Source organism: Pristiophorus japonicus, chromosome 17 (assembly GCF_044704955.1).
Source record: "Pristiophorus japonicus isolate sPriJap1 chromosome 17, sPriJap1.hap1, whole genome shotgun sequence".
NCBI lineage: Eukaryota > Metazoa > Chordata > Chondrichthyes > Pristiophoridae > Pristiophorus > Pristiophorus japonicus.
The window spans coordinates 84108578-84126099 of NC_091993.1; the positions used below are offsets into that span (position 1 = coordinate 84108578).

Here is a 17522-nt window from a genome sequence, read left to right on the forward strand (position 1 = left end):
CCTTCTACTCCCCGTCCTCTGTCCAAACGTAGTTTCTGCATCATTCTGTCTGAATTTGTCTGTTGTGACGTGTCAAGTGGCAACTATTTCCTTTCCAGTGTCCATGTGTTTTATGAAGGCCCCAGTACCTGCAGAGTGTGGCACCCTTTTCCCTTTTCAAACTGCCGTAGTTATCAATCTCAACTTAAAATGTGTTGAAAAGCTGCAATTTAAATCAGCACGTGGGTTATTTTATTTGTAGAACAGGAGACATAATGTATCTCGTAATCATGATCTTGGCAATTTGAGACTAGTTGATGTAACCCGTACGTACGATGTGCCACCTATGAGTGATGCAGTGACGTTTTATAACAGGCAAGTTGCAATTGTGTTGAGTGTTTGAACAGAGCCCCAAGCTGTGCCTTACAACTTTACAGCAGGCTTCCATTCGCAGCGGATCTGTTAAACTGAGGCACCAAGCCGAGGTGAGCTGCCGCAGTCGATTCCTATAAATGGTTTCATGATCAGTGATCCAGTCATGTGTATCACGATTTACTCCCTGACTTAATTTAATCTTTGTTACAATTTAAAAATAAAATACAAAGCACAAAGCAAAAATTAGCAGTGTGCTGCAGAGGGTTGGGTACTGACATTTCACCTCTGGTACCCAGATTCAAATCAGACTCTAAACAAAAAGCTCCTTTGCCTGCTGACGACATTGGTTCTGTGGAGACCTGTGAACTTCACCACGTATTGTCCCTCATTACATTCAGTTCCCTTCACGGGACACTGCAGATTAATTTTGTTTGTCCTCACCAGTGGTTAAAATACTGAAGAGTATGATTTATAAGCCACTGCCCGAGGGGATTGCAGTGCATACTGCAGTCGTGATCCTGTGATGAGATCTCAGCTCCCCACCTCTGACAAACAGTGCAATCATGAATGCCATAATGCAAATCAGATGTTCACTGTTGCTGTTAGTGACTTGTACAATGGTTCTTTCTCATTTGGTGTACAATTAGTAGTGTTGTACCTTTTGAGACTTCAAACAATTTTCCCCAAAGCTTTTTTTTGGCGTACTTGGAGTTACGCCCGTTTTTTGGGGGCCTAAGTACGCCAAAAAAAAAGCTCCAAGTTTCCCCATTGGATTTCTTCATTTTGGCATGGCCTAACCCGACCTTTAGTTTTGGGGGTGGAGCCTTGATCTGCACCAAAAAGATCGGGCTGCCATGGTAACTAGGGATACAATGCGAGCTGAGGCTGCAAAGTGAAACATACAGCCAGCTCCCAAAACAGTAAAAGACATTGCATCAATTTAAAAACACATTAAAATATATTGCAGCAAATTACCTGCCGGTCCGCTCCCCCGCCTGACATATCAAAAAATGACATCCCCGATCTCTCTCTCTCTCTCTCTCCCTCTCTCTCTCCCACTCTCTTTCTCTCTCTCGTTCTCTCTCACTCTCACATTTTTCTCCCTCCATTTGCTGCACTTACCTGCGCTGATTTCCTTAACTCTCCAGAAGGGTTTTTTCTGCAGAGGCCACATACGCTGGCCTAAGCAGAACTGGAGTAACTCTCAGCTGGCCAAACTTGCCTAACTGGCCAGAATTGGCACGGGTGGCAGAAAAAAAACTGAGCTTAAAAAAAATCGTAACTAACTGAGTTAGTTGATTGGGGAAACTGTTTTTTTTAACTTAGCCCAAAAATAGCAGCCTGCTCCCAAAAAACGGCGCAAATCATTGGGGAAAATTGAGCCCAATATCTCTACGTTTTCTAAATGTTACACCGTAGTTCTGATCTGTTGTGAGTAATACATAAATTGTAAATTATTTTGTGGGTTTTTGAAGTGGCAAAATTGCAATATAAGTATGACCAGAATATGTGGCTGGCATTTTTGTGTGATTCCTAGGTTGTGGTGTCAAATCCACGGAAGTAAAAATATGTTTACTGTGGAGTTTCAGCTTTGTATCGTTTGTTTTTTTTCCCCCAGTGAAACGAATCAAAACATTCCTTCCAGCTGGTTTTATAATAAAGTGCACATTCATCTCGTGCCCTCCACCCATCCCATGTAATGCTCTGTGACGTAAAAGGAATCCTGTACTGAAGCTAATGTATGTTTTCAAATCCTACAGGATTCAGGTGATGGGCAGTAAAGAGTTCTGAATGTTTTCTAGTAGCACATAGTAAGTAGGTTGCTAACCATGTATTGTGCAGTATGTAGACCTCGCTTATTACCAATTCTCCAGGAATGTTCTAGAGACCTCAGGAATTAAAGATGCATCTCCAGGAGATCGCTGCAGAGATCAAAATCAAAGGGACATTAAGAACATTGTTTCTTTCTCATTTTTCTTTGGAGATGGACAGAAAGGTTGTTTGATTGGACGGGAAGGTTGGAGGTGGATTGTCATGTGAGGAAACCTCCAGGAATATGTCCAACCAGAGCTGGCAACCTTAACTATCATATCTATGGGCACGTGCTCAAAATGGCCCAGAATCCTCTTGCTGGTTACTTTTCTGTCCCAAATTTTCAAACTTGATAAAGGGTCCAACCAATGCTCCCTCTAAACTGCATGCATGCATAGCTACTTAGCGATTGGGAAAGTACCGCATAAGCTGTTCCCTCAAAATTACAAATTTAAAGGTATTGCGCACAATAAACAATTTAGAAGGAACATTGGCCCATGCCCAAAATGTTCATTACTCTTTCCTCTCCACAGATTCTGCCTGACCCGCTGAGCATTTTCTGATTTTTTTTATCTTTCAGATTTTTGCATTTATTTTTCTTTTCCTCTATAAATATCCCACGCGCCACCATTGAATCATACTAAATATACGCAGAAATGACCTGAACATCTATAATATAAGTACTGTATTACTGAGGCCTGTAAATCCCTTGAGGACATGTTGTGTAAACCGTAAATAATGTCCAAGTATAAAATACAGTGAAATGTCAGAAGGTACTTGCATTTGTATAGAGTTTTATCTCATCCCTGAAATATATCACAACATTTCCCTTGGTGAAGTACCTTTCACAGTGCAGTTACTGACATTTTTATTTCGTCTTTACCCCACCGAGATCGCACAGTAGCAGCATCCCTGCCAGTGTTCTGTCACCTGAATCCCTCTTGGCTGATGCAGGAAAAGAGTAAGAAATTCTGAAATGATAAAAAGACTCCGGGAGATTTTATTTTCTCTCTGTGATGAGTGGATCTCCCATGGCACTGCTGTTGTAGTTTGAGATCTGGAGCATGGTTGTGACTTCTAGCTGTTTACCTGGCCTGTACCTTAAAGAGAATACACTAGCAGTGGACAAAATGGGCAACTCCAGGTAACTGGCCGTTTCTAAACATCTGCTATCAATGAGAGTGCTGTTGGGCTTGCAAACCTGGACATGGTGAAGAATAAGAATGCAGATTCTGGTTCACGAGGGATTCATTCTGTTATGCAAACTGTGATCTAACCGTGAACACAAGTTCAAGTGTTGGGAAACAGCCCAAGCTGTAAGAGTGTGATACTCTGATATATCAGACTGGCTAAACTCACAATGGGAACATCACAATTTGGATTGTGAAGACTGCTAATTGATCAGACTTGCTTGATTCGTTTCGTTTGCTTATTTTCTTACTTGATGGAACAACGGAAAAGATTTGGACTGTCCTTTTTCTAATTAACCAGGGTGAAAGAATGATCTTGTCCAGCTTAAATCACACCCTGCTCCCAATGGGGTTAATCGTGTGTGGTCTGCACTCGGCCTGAAGAGGCTGCATGGATGTGAGCAGTCTGCCAAGGGAAAAATCGTAATGCATTTGAAAGTGGAAAGAAAACAAATAAGCGAGGAGGAAAATCTAAGGGCCAAGAGATTTAGGGGCACTTTACTGCTCATCCTGTGAGCTAATTTATAGTGTGCAAGCTCGGGAGCTGTAAGGTGTGTGTCAATTGAGAGTCAACATGGCAGACGTGCATCAAAGCTTTACATGCCTGTTGGTGTCACCACTTCATATACAGGACACCGAGTTGATCAAATAGGGTTAGCCAGGCTTGTTGGCACCTGCATCAGGCTGTGACAAATCTCTGTATTATCCTCCAGCAGGCATCCCAATGCACATTCTTCAGGTTGTTTTTGTGCACCCAGCGACTAGCCAGATCAAATCCTTGCGAATTTGCTCTCATTAGGATGTAAAAGATCCCATGGCACTTTGCGAAGAACAGCAGGGGAGTTCTCCCCAATGTCCTGGCCAGTATTTATCCCTCAACCAACTGCACAGGTTATCTGGCCATTATCTCACTACTGTTTGTGGGAGCTTGCTGCGCACAAATTGGTTGCTGTGTTTCCTACATTATTACAGTGACTGCACTTCAAAAGTAGTTAAATGGCTGTAAAGTGTTTTGGAACATCCTGAGATTGTGAAAGGCACTATATAAATGCAGGTCCATCTTTTTTACTGCTTCTGTCCTTTGTACCAAAACCCATGTTAAATGGGGGAGAGGTGGAAGACTATTGATGGAGAGGTGTTAACGTCATGTCACATATGATGAGCAGAATTGACAATTTGTTATGACAAAGCAAGTCTGGAGTAGAACAAAAACAACTTTTATTTATATAGAACTAGACCTTTTAGCGACTTCAACTAACTCATTGAAACACACGCTTGGAGACTGTGGAAATGATGAAAAACTATAATTTAGCAGTGGCTAATAACTGTCTGCCAATTATTGCTGCATGGTAACGTCTCTGGGATCTCAATGGGCCACTGTCATCCTGGGAATAATGAAGAGACAAGCAATGCCAGTAAGTGGCTAGAACTTTAAATTGGGGTGTCCAAGCTTTTTGTCTTTGTGTGTGAACTGAATAATCGCATTATGAAGTTTAAATCTATTTTCCCATTAATTCGTATATATTATTCAACTTCCTGACACTAACGGGTCTTGATGATTTAGGATCCATGAACGAGGGAATAACACTTAGCAGCTCTTTACAAACCTTGAGGCCCACAAAATTCAAAAAAGACAAACTAGTAAATAAAAATATCGTCAGATAATGTCAGGGATAGGAGACTGGAATTAAGAGGAGAGACTTGAGATGTTGGGACTGTTTTCACAGGAGCAGAGAAGGCTAAGAAGAGATTTAATCGAGGTTTTGACATGGTGATTAGTATTCAAGATAGTTCCTCTGGTTGGGGAGTCATTGACAAAGGGTCAGCAATTTAAAATGAGCGTTAAGAGCACAAGAAGAGAGGTTCGGAGAAATGTCTTTATGCAGAGGGTTGTTGGAGCGTGGAAAGCTTTGTCGGGGGGAAAAGTTGAGGCAGAGACCATTGCATCTTTTAAGGGAAAAGTGGATAAATCTTTGAAGCTGAGGAAAATACATGGCCAAGGAGAGAGAGCGGGACTGAGAGATTCGTTTTGGATTGATGCAAGGTTATGGGGAGAGCACGGGATAGTTGGATTTGTTGTGGATTGTTATAGCAAAGAGTCAGCACAGACATGATGGGCTGAATAGCCTTGTTCTGTGCTGTAAACCCCAATAGTTCTAATAAGAAATAAACTGTGCAAATCACTGAGCTCTGTGGGCGAAACTGGCGAGGTGGGCCACGGGTTACAGGATGGACATCTTTGAATCATAGAAATTTACAGCACGGAAGGAGACCATTTCAGCCCATCATGTCCGCACAAAGGGCTATCCGGCCTAATTCCACTTTCCAGCTCTTGGTCCGTAAAGTAATGGTGTAAGTAATAGCTTCTCTTAGGCAGTCCCCCGGAGTCGAGGGTGACTTGCTTCCACACTAAAATGACTTCTAAGGTGATTGATGAGACCTAGGTCTCTGTCACAGGTGGGGCAGATGGTGGAGGGACAGGTGGGTGGGGTGCTTGATTTGTCGTACGCTCCTTCCGCTGTTTATACATGGCTTCTGCATGCTTCTGGCGAAGAGACTCGAAGTGTTCGGCGCCTTCTCGGATGCTTCTCCTCCACTTTGAGCGGTCTTGGGCAAGGGCTTCCCAAGAGTCAGTGGTAATGTTACATTTTTTCAAAGAGGCTTTGAGGTTGTCCTTGAAGCATTTTCTTTGCCCTCCTGGGGCTCGCCTGCCGTGACATAGCGCGGAGTACAGTGCTTATTTCGGGAGTCTAGGTATTGGGCATGTAGACAACGTGGACCGCCCATCGAAGCTGATTGAGCGTGGTCAATGCCTTGATGCTGGGGATGTTGGCCTGAGAGAGAATACTGACATTGGTGCGCCTATACTGCTAATGAATTTGCAGGATTTTGCAGTGGCAACGTTGGTAATACTTCTCCAGTGCTTTGAGGTGCCGACTGTGTACATAGTCCATGTTTCTGAAGCATATAGGATGGCAGGTATCACTACTGCTGTGGAGACCTTGAGCTTGGTGCCGGGCTTGAGATCCTGGTCTTCGAACACTCTCTTCCTCAGGTGGCCAAAGGCTGCACTGACACACTGAAGGCGGTGTTGGGACTTCGTCATCGATGTCTGTTCTTGCGCGGACACGATGGGCTGAAATGTTCTTAGGCTCCCAAGGTATGGGAAGTGGTACACATTGTCCAAGATCTCATCATGGATCTTGTTAATCAGGGAGCAGTATTGTGTGGCGAGGGCAGGTTGGTAGAGAACCTTTGTCTTACTGATGTTTAATGTAAGGCCCAGACTCTAGTACACTTCAGTGAAGGTGTCAACGACGGACTCCGAGTGTGCACAAATGTAAGCGTAAAGTAATGGTGTAAGTAATAGCAATATACTCATGACTAGATGTCTAGTCATGACTAGTGTGCAAACTTTCCAAGAACAGACTTGCAATCTGCTGTAAGTTGGACAGTGCAAAATAGAATATTCACACCTTGACCATCACCGTCCATGACGCTGCACAAAACCTTTCCTTTCTGGTTGCAATGTCTCCCTTAACTCTTAACTTTGGAAAGCACAACATTGACCTCTCTTGGCTTTGCCTATAGTTCTCTAGGAAATGCTGTGGTGTATCACTCTTAATTTTTTCAATTGTACATCTCAATACTGATATAACTAGCAAATATTTTACCTGCATTTGGAGCTGAAATCTAAAAGCACAAGCGCCTATGGTTTTAAAAAATAATCAGAAAACTTTTATAGTTTCCAATTTAAGTAAGAGCCTTTTTCAATCTGACTGAAGGACATTATTAAAAGAGTTGTAAACAATCCAGTTGCGACACACTTGCATTCTATGCACAGATTTTACTGGACTACATTTGAGAGTCATTGCCCATAGATTTATATTCTGAGTTACTTTAGAGAAGGTTACCAGCCTTACGAGAAAAAGTTTCATCAGAATGGAAAGATAATTGTATTCTTCTGTGACTCCTTAATACTGATCTGTCACTAATGAGTACCTTGGCCTTGTCTGGTCTCAGGAGGGTCTCTTCTGAGCACACCAAATTGTTCTAATTTGGCCACCATTACAATTAGAATGGCTTTTTATTCAAGGTTCGAGAATGAGTGTGAAAGAAGCTGCCATTATTTTTAATTGAAGTTGTTGATGCCAGCATGAATAGTGTGATTTTTAGATTCTTTCTGATTTAGGATAGAATTGTGGCACAAAAGGGGATTGTTTTCTGACACTATAACGTTCATGAGTAGATGTGTAATCTGCAACCTCAATGTAAAAAAAAAAGGTCATTTTATTTTGCCTTATCTCTTGTGAGGCTGGTTCTCTTTGAAAGTGCTGCTGGGAGCTGTCCCTTCTTTTGCCAACCAATCCAGGAATACTAGCCTGTTGGCTGAAGTGGTTTATTAGAATTTTGCCTCACTTGGACCACCTCTGTGGACCATCCTCGGCACAAAGTTTTGTTGCATCACACACATTCTTTAAGTGTCATCGTGTTTAATAATTCTGAAGTTTATAAATGTTGACACTTTACCTCAGAGACACAAATAGGGCGACCCGCTGAATTGTTCCAGTAATAAGGCATGACTGTGAGGCTGTTGAAGCTAAAATCCACCACGTTTTGCAGAATGGGTGCATAATTGTTCTGGGTACTGAATCCAATGAGAGGAATGTTTGCTGCCATTGGATGTCTGAATGAAAAGTGTTCTATTCCCCAACATTACCAACCACACCTTGATGAGCAGAAAATTCACAAACATCTACAAAAGAGATAAAAATAGGACTGAGGTAGTTGAGCTGCATAAAAATCCATTTTAGTCCTACTTAAAGCCCATTAAAAAGGATGCACTCAGTGTGCAGAAAATCTTGTCCACTAGACCTGCACAGAGGTCTAAATTCTTTTAAAGCTACAATTGATGCAAATGGAATATCCAGTCCAGCTCAAACTGTTTTTCAATTGCAGCTTAATCTCATTTCAAATCCATGTGCAGAGTCTAATCCTCTGGGCCTACCTGCAGTTCAGTCATCATTTTCATTCTGTTTGTATTGTATTTTTCACTTTTATGTGTAGCAATTAGGGAAACAACTGTAATTATATTGACCCAAGATATGAACATAATTGTAATGTATGCAGAGTTTGCCCTGACCTGTTAGTCAAACTTGTTTTTTAACAAGTGGATTGCCAATTGACTTCTGATGAACAGCACTCAGTTTGTGTTGTGCGGCTTGCACTGTGTCGAGTTTTTTAAATTCATTCTCGGGATGTGGGCGTCGCTGGCAAGGCCAGCATTTATTGCCCATCCCTAGTTGCCTTTGAAAAGGGGGTGGTGAGCTGCTTTCTTGAACCGCTGCAGTCCAGGTGGTGAAGTTACACCAAAGTGCTGTTAGAGAGGGAGTTTCATTTTGACTCAATGACGATGAGGGCACAACAATATATTTCTAAGTCAGGATGGTGTGTGACTTGGAGAGGTACTTGGAGGTGGTGGTGTTCCCATGCGCCTGCTTCCTTTGTCCAAGGTGGCAGAGGTCATGGGTTTTGGAGTGAGAGTTTTTGTATGTGCAAGTGCGAGCAGCAGGAGTCCGGGGACGTTGGAGCGGCCTATAAAGGCCCAGAAGTCGTCCAGGAGGCGGGAATGTGAGCAGCAGGAGTCCGGGGATGTTGGAGCAGCCTATAAAGGCCCAGCAGTCGTCCAGGAGGCGTGCCAGTGCAGCTGCAGCAGGGAGGCAAAAAAGTCAAAATTGAAAGGTAACGTCACAGCCAAGGGAGTTGGTGATTGGTAAGTAGCTTTTCTTTTTTCTTTTCTCTATCAGTAAGTAACATGTAGCATTGTTGCCAATTTAAGTTTATCTCAGGGTTAAGTCATGGCAGGACAGCTCGGACACGTGTTATGCTCCTCCCGTACCATGTGGGAAGTCAGGGATGCTTCTGGTGTCCCTGACGACTACATGTGTGGGAAGTGCATCTGCCTCCAGCTCCTGACGGACCGCATTGCGGAACTGGAGCTGCGGGTGGATTCACTCTGGAGCATGCACGATGCTGAGAATGATGTGAATAGCACATTTAACGAGTTGGTCTTACCGCAGGTAAAGGGTCCACAGCCAGACCAACAGGAAGAGCAGTGCAAGGAAGGTAGTGCAGGGATCCCCTGCGGTCATCCCCCTGCAAAACAGATACATCGCTTTGAGTACTGTTGAGGGGGATGACTCATCAGGGGAGAGCAGCAGCAGCCAAGCTCATGGCACCGTGGCTGGCTCTGTTGCACAGGAGGGCAGGAAAAAGAGTGGGAGAGCGATAGTGATAGGGGATTCAATTGTAAGGGGAATAGATAGGCGTTTCTGCGGCCGCAACCGAGACTCCAGGATGGTATGTTGCCTCCCTGGTGCAACGGTCAAGGATGTCTCGGAGCGGGTGCAGGACATTCTGAAAAGGGAGGGTGAACAGCCAGTTGTCATGGTGCATATAGGTACCAACGATATTGGTAAAAAACGGGATGAGGTCCTACGAGACGAATTTAGGGACTAGGAGTTAAATTAAAAAGTAGGATCTCAAAAGTAGTAATCTCAGGATTGCTACAAGTGCCACGTGCTAGTCAGAGTAGGAATCGCAGGATAGCTCAGATGAATACGTGGCTTGAGGAGTGGTGCAGAAGGGAGGGATTCAAATTCCTGGGACATTGGAACCGGTTCTGCAGGAGGTGGGACGGTCTGCACCTGGGCAGCACCGGAACCAATGTCGTAGGAGGGAGTGTTTGTTAGTGCTGTTGGGGAGGAGTTAAACTAATATAGCAGGGGGATGGGAACCTATGCAGGGAGACAGAGGGAAATAAAATGGAGTCAGAAGCAAAAGATAGAAAGGAGAATAGTAAAAATGGAGGGCAGAGAAACCCAAGGCAAAAAACAAAAAGGGCCACATTACAGCAAAATTCTAAAGGGGCAATGTGTGTTAAAAAGACAAGCCAGAAGGCTTTGTGCCTCAATGCGAGGAGTATTCGGAATAAGGTGGATTAATTAACTGCGCAGATAGCAGTTAATGGGTATGATGTAATTGGCATCACGGAGACATGGCTCCAGGGTGACCAAGGCTGGGAACTCAACATCCAAGGGTATTCAGCATTTAGGAAGGATAGACAGAAAGGAAAAGGAGGCGGGGTGGCGTTGCTGGTTAAAGAGGAAATTAATGCAATAGTAAGGAGGGACATTAGCCTGGATGATGTGGAAGCGGTATGGGTGGAGCTGTGGAATTCCAAAGGGCAGAAAACTCTAGTGGGAGTTGTGTGCAGACCACCAAACAGTAGTAGTGAGGTTGGGGACAGCATCAAACAAAAAATAAGGGATGTGTGCAATAAAGGTACAGCAGTTATCATGGGCGACTTTAATCTACATATTGATTGGGCTAACCAAACTGGTAGCAATGCGGTGGAGGAGGATTTCCTGGCATGTATTAGGGATGGTTTTCTCGACCAAGATGTCGAGGAACCAACTAGAGAGCTGGCCATCCTAGACTGGGTGATGTGTGATGAGAAGGGACTAATTGGCAATCTTGTTGTGCGAGGCCCCTTGGGGAAGAGTGACCATAACATGGTAGAATTCTTTATTAAGATGGAGAGTGATACAGTTAATTCGGAAACTAGGGTCCTGAACTTAAGGAAAGGTAACTTCGACGGTATGAGGCATGAATTGGCTAGAATAGACTGGCAAACTATACTAAAAGGGTTGACAGTGGATAAGCAATGGCAAACATTTAAAGATCACATGGATGAACTTCAGCAAATATACATCCCTGTCTGGAGTAAAAATAAAACTGGGAAGGTTGCTCAACCATGGCTAACAAAGGAAATTAAGGATAGTGTTAAAGCCAAGGAAGAGGCATATAAATTGGCTAGAAAAAGCAGCAAACCTGAGGACTGCGAGAAATTTAGAATTCAACAGAGAAGGACTAAGGGTTTAATTAAGAGGGGGAAAATAGAGTACGAGAGGAAGCTTGCAGGGAATATAAAAACTGACTGCAAAAGCTTCTATAAATATGTGAAGAGAAAAAGATTAGTAAAGACAAATGTAGGTCCCTTGCAGTCGGATTCAGGTGAAATTATAATGGGGAACAAAGAAATGGCAGATCAATTGAACAAATACTTTGGTTCTGTCTTCACGAAGGAAGATACAAATAACCTTCCGAAGGTACGAGGCGACAGTGGGTCTAGTGGGAAGGAGGAACTGAAGGATATCCTTATTAGGCGGGAAATTGTGTGAGGAAAATTGATGGGATTGAAGGTCGATAAATCCCTGGGGCCTGATGGTCTGCATCCCAAAGTGCTCAAGGAAGTGGTCCTAGAAATAGTGGATGCATTGGTGATCATTTTCCAAAAGTCTATCGATTCTGGATCAGTTCCCATGGACTGGAGAGTAGCTAATGTAACACCACTTTTAAAAAAAGGAGGGATAGAGAAAACAGGTAATTATAGACCGGTTAGCTTGACATCAGTAGTGGGGAAAATGTTGGAATCGATCATGAAGGATGAAATAGCAGCGCATTTGGAAAGCAGTGACAGGATCAGTCCAAGTCAGCATGGATTTACGAAAGGAAAATCATGCTTGACGAATCTTCTGGAATTTTTTGAGGATGTAACTAGTAGAGTGGACAAGGGAGAACCAGTGGATGTGGTGTATTTGGACTTTCAAAAGGCTTTTGACAAGGTCCCACACAAGAGATTGCTGTGCAAAATAAAAGCGCATGGTATTGGGGGTAATATACTGACATGGATAGGGAACTGGTTGGCAGACAGGAAGCAGAGAGTCGGGATAAACGGGTCCTTTTCAGAATGGCAGGCAGTGACTAAAGAGTGCCACAGGGCTCAGTGCTGGGACCCCAGCTCTTTACAATATACATTAACGATTTGGATGAAGGAATAGAGTGTAATATCTCCAAGTTTGCAGATGACACTAAACTGGGTGGCGGTGTGAGCTGTGAGGAGGACGCTTAGAGGCTGCAGGGTGACTTGGACAGGTTAGGTGAGTGGGCAAATGCATGGCAGATGCAGTATAATGTGGATAAATGTGAGGTTATCCATTTTGGGGGCAAAAACACGAAGGCAGAATATTATCTGAATGGTGGCAGCCTAGGAAAAGGGGAGGTGCAACGAGACCTGTGTGTCATGGTTCATCAGTCACTGAAAGTGGGCACGCAGGTACAGCAGGCGGTGAAGAAGGCAAATGTTATGTTGGCCTTCAGAGCTAGGGGATTTGAGTATAGGAGCAGGGAGGTCTTACTGCAGTTGTACAGGGCCTTAGTGAGGCCTCACCTGGAATATTGTGTACAGTTTTGGTCTCTTAATCTGAGGAAGGACGTTCTTGCTATTGAGGGGTGCAGCGAAGGTTCACCAGACTGATTCCAGGGATGACTGTACTGTCATATGAGGAGAGACTGGATCAACTGGGCCTTTATTCACTGGAGTTTAAAAGGTTGAGAGGGGATCTCATAGAAGTGTATAAGATTCTGACGGGACTGGACAGGTTTGATGCGCCAAGAATGTTCCCGATGTTGGGGAAGTCCAGAACCAGGGGACATAGTCTTATGATAAGGGGTAGGCTATTTAGGACTGAGATGAGGAGAAATTTCTTCACTCAGAGAGTTGTTAACCTATGGAATTCCCTGCCGCAGAGAGTTGTTGATGCCAGTTCATTGGATATATTCAAGAGGGAGTTAGATATGACCCTTACGGCCAAAAGGATCAAGGCGTATGGAGAGAAAGCAGGAAAGGGGTACTGAGGGAATGATCAACCATGATCTTATTGAATGGCGATGCAGGCTCGAAGGGCCGAATGGCCTACTCCTGCACCTATTTTCTATGTTTCTATGTAAAGACTGATGCCTGATTTTGGGACTTCAAAACAACCATAAATGCATCTGCTCTTCATCGATGAGCAATTGATCCCTGAAATCCTGTTTTACCAAGGTGTTAAACTGAGCGATACAGAGAAGGTGTGCAGAGTTGTATTGAGTTTCAGCATGCCAGTGACTGATCTCGTATGAAGCGAAGCTGAGTGTTAAAACCGAGACGAATGTACAGCTTTGAGTCTGTAGCTGTTACGAAATTATTGGCTTGTTTAAATTATTTTTCGTGGACTGATTTACTGGGCTCCACAGTGGTAGCTCTGGTGCGGATAATTAAGGGTCTCGTGAGCTTTTACAACAGTTCCCTGCCAGTCCTGACATCTTTGTTATCAGTGCCAAGAATTAAATCTGCTGCTACCTTTTTTTCAAAAGCTTAATTGTATTTAAGATATTTCATTCCATTAATATGGGTTGACAATAAATCGTGTCAATCGTAGATAAGGCCAACTCTGACCACTTCCTTGTATCGCTCTCCACCCACATCCCTCTTCCCCAACCCTACTTCCTTCTGTGTCCGCCCCTGGGAAAAACTCTCTCCCAACTGCATTTACGAAATCCCAACTGTCCAACCTTTGGCCCTCCATTCACCACGACATTTCTGCAGCTACCGATCTGCTCAACCACACCCTCACCACCACCTTTGATGCCCTAGTCCCTATTAAAACCATTACTCTCTCTCAGCCTGGCTATTGCCACTGGTACGGCCCTCATCTTCACTCCATTAAGTCCAAGGGACGCAGACTTGAATGGATAAGGCGGACAACCGCCAGATCTGCCTTGACCACGTTAAGCATTATCGGGCCCTGCACTTATCTGCCAAAACTGCCCCCTAATCCAGGATTATTATGGAATGTAAAGATAATCCTCGGCTTCTATTCTCTACTGCTAACCGTCTTTTTAATCCCTCCCCCTGTCTCCTCCAGCGTCGCCTTCAACAACAAGTGCAAGGAGTTCATGAACTTCTTTGTGTCTACGATTGAGACCATCCGATCAGCTGCCTCTGCCTCTGCTTTCCCTTCCTTCCCTACCGGGCCAAACTTCCTCAAAGGTTCCCCCCCCTGCCCTAGCCCTGAACTCTCATCTTTCTCCAGTTTCTCTCCAATCTCCCTTTATGACCTCTCCGTGCTCATCTTGTCCATGAGACACACTTCCAGCTCCCTCAACCCTATTTCCATTAAACTGTTGACCACCCAACTTCTTTTCCTGGCTCCTATGTTAGCTGACATTGTTAACCGTTCTCTCTCCTCATGTACCATCATCCTCACCTTCAAATCTGCCATCATCACCCTTCTCAAAAAAATCAACCCTTGACTCCCCGTCCTTACAAACTACCACTCTATCTCCAACCTCACTTTCCTCTCCAAAGTCCTTGAACATGCTGTCGCCTCTTAAATTTATGGCTATCTTTCCCAGAACTCCATGTTTGAATCCCTCCAATAAGGTTTCCATCCCTGCCATAGTGCCAAAATGGCTCTCATCAGAGTCACAAATGACATCCGTTATAACTGTGACAATGGTAAACTAGCCCTCCTCATCCTTCTCGACTTGCCTGCAGCCTTTGACATGGACCACTCTATCTTCCTCCAACACCTCTCCACAGTCGTCTAGCTCAGTGGGACTGCACTCGCCTGGTTCCATTCTTATCTATCTAATCATATCCAGAGAATCATATGCAATGGCTTCACTCCATATCGTTACTTCTGGTCCCCCAAGGATCTATCCTTGACCCCTCCTATTTCTCATCTACATTCTGCCCCTCGGCAACAACATACAAAAACACAGCGTACATGTATGCTGATGACGCCGAGCTCTACCTCACCACCACTTCTTTTGACCCCTCCACAATTTCTATTGTCAGACTGCTTGTTCGACATCCAGTAATCCCAAATAAATATTGGGAAGACGGAAGCCATTGTCTTCAGTCCCCACCACAAAGTCCATTCCCAAGTCACCAACTCCATCCCTTTCCTTAGCATCTGTCTGAGGCTGAACCAGACTGTTTGCAACCTTGGTGTCATATTTGACCCTGAAATGAACTTCAAACCACACACCCTATCCTCACCTTAACTAAGGCCATCTATTTCCACCTCCGTAACATCGCCTGTCTCCGGCCCTGTCTCAAATCATTGCTGCTGCTGAAACCCTCATCCATATCTTTAGTACCTCCAGATTTGACTATACCAATGCAATCCTACGCAGCCTCCCACATTCTAATCTAAGTAAACTTGAGGTCATTCAAAACTTGGCTGTCCGTGTCCTCACTTGGACCAAGTCCCGTTCAACCATCACCCCTGTGCTCGCTGACCGACATTGGCTCCCTGTTAAGCAATGCCTCAATTTTAAAATTCTCCTCATGCTTTTAATCTCTGCGTGGCTTCGCCCCTCCCTATCTCAGATGAATACGTGGCTTGAGCAGTGGTGCAGCAGGGAGGGATTCAAATTCCTGGGGCATTGGAACCGGTCCTGGGGGAGGTGGGACCAGTACAAACCGGACGGTCTGCACCTAGGCAGGACCGGAACCAATGTCCAAGGAGGAGTGTTTGCTAGAGCTGTTGGGGAGGAGTTAAACTAATATGGCAGGGGGATGGAACCAATGCAGGGAGATAGAGGGTAACAAAATGGAGATAGAAGCAAAAGACAGAAAGGAGATGAGTAAAAGTGGAGGGCAGAGAACCCCAAGGCAAAAAACAAAAAGGGCCACTTTGCAGCAAAATTCTAAAGGGTCTAAGTTTGTTGAAAAGACAAGCCTGAAGGCTCTGTGCCTCAATGCGAGGAGTATTCGGAATAAGGTGGACGAATTAACTATGCAGATAGCAGTTAACGGATACGATGTGGTTGGCATCACAGAGACATGGCTCCAGGGTGACCAAGGCTGGGAACTCAACATCCAAGGATATTCAATATTTAGGAAGGATAGACAGAAAGGAAAAGGAGGCGGGGTGGCGTTGCTGGTTAAAGAGGAAATTAAAGCAATTGTAAGGAAAGACATTAGCTTGGATGATGTGGAATCGGTATGGGTGGAGCTATGGAATAACAAGGGGCGTAAAACGCTAGTGGGAGTTGTGTATAGACCTCCAAACAGTAGTAGTGATGTTGGGAGGGCATCAAACAGGAAATTAGGGGTGCATGCAATAAAGGTGCAGCAGTTATCATGGGTGACTTTAATATGCATATTGATTGGGCTAACCAAATTGGAAACAATACGGTGGAGGAGGATTTCCTGGAGTGCATAAGGGATGGTTTTCTAGACCAATATGTCGAGGAACCAACTAGGGGGGAGGCCATCTTAGACTGGGTGTTGTGTAATGAGAGAGGATTAATTAGCAATCTCATTGTGCGAGGCCCCTTGGGGAAGAGTGACCATGATATGGTGGAATTCTACATTAGGATGGAGAATGAAACAGTTAATTCAGAGATCATGGTCCAGAACTTAAAGAAGGGTAACTTTGAAGGTATGAGGCGTGAATTGGCTAGGATAGATTGGCGAATGATACTTAAGGGGTTGACAGTGGATGGGCAAAGGCAGACATTTAGAGACCGCATGGATGAACTACAACAATTGTACATCCCTGTCTGGCGTAAAAATAAAAAAGGGAAGGTGGTTCAACCATGGTTATCAAGGGAAGTCAGGGATAGTATTAAAGCCAAGGAAGTGGCATAAAAATTGGCCAGAAATAGCAGCGAACCCGTGGACTGGGAGAAATTTAGAACGCAGAAGAGGAGGACAAAGGGTTTGATTAGAGCAGGGAAAATAGAATATGAGAGGAAGCTTGCAGGGAACATTAAAATGGACTGCAAAAGCTTCTATCGTTATGTGAAGAGAAAAAGGTTAGTAAAGACAAACGTAGGTCCCCTGCAGTCAGAATCAGGGGAAATCATAACTGGGAACAAAGAAATGGCTGACCAATTGAACAAGTACTTTGGTTCGGTATTCACTAAGGAGGACACAAACAACCTTCCGGATATAAAAGGGGTCAGAGGATCTCGTAAGAAGGAGGAACTGAGGGAAATCCTTATTAGTCAGGAAATTGTGTTGGGGAAATTGATGGGATTGAAGGCCGATAAATCTCCAGGGCCTGATGGTCTGCATCCCAGAGTACTTAAGGAGGTAGCCTTGGAAATAGCAGATGCATTGACAGTCATTTTCCAACATTCCACAGATTCTGGATCAGTTCCTATGGAGTGGAGGGTAGCCAATGTAACCTCACTTTTTTAAAAAAGGAGGGAGAGAGAAAACAGGGAATTATAGACCAATCAGCCTGACATCGGTAGTGGGTAAAA

General features: G+C 44.2%; 1 protein-coding gene across 1 annotated transcript in view; it reads left to right on the forward strand.

The window, feature by feature from the left end:
- The window catches only part of ppfia4 (PTPRF interacting protein alpha 4), an 846733-nt gene that overhangs the window by 407345 nt on the left and 421866 nt on the right, over positions 1 to 17522 (forward strand). The window lies entirely within an intron of this gene.